Below are 345 nucleotides of genomic sequence, written 5' to 3'. Positions count from 1 at the left end.
TCTGAAGTATAATGTGACATTGAAGGCTGGAGTAATGATGCTGAAAATTCAGCTTTAATCACAGGAATAAATGAAAAATAGAAAGCAGTTATTTTAAATAAAAAATTTTCACAATATTACTGATTTCTTTAAAAAACATTAAAAATCTTACTGTTCTAACTTTTGACTGGTAGTGTATATTCTTTTTACTAAAACATTATTGCAAAAATGATTTTGAACCCATTCAGTTGATCTCTGTGAATTAATTATGTTCAAACAAACTATTAACTCCAACTTGAAAATGTAGAAAATGTAAAGTTTTACATGTGAAAACAGACAAAGCAGGTCTATTAAATGGATGTTTTC

Source organism: Garra rufa, chromosome 2 (assembly GCF_049309525.1).
Source record: "Garra rufa chromosome 2, GarRuf1.0, whole genome shotgun sequence".
Classification (NCBI taxonomy): domain Eukaryota; kingdom Metazoa; phylum Chordata; class Actinopteri; order Cypriniformes; family Cyprinidae; genus Garra; species Garra rufa.
This window is presented reverse-complemented; position numbering follows the sequence as displayed.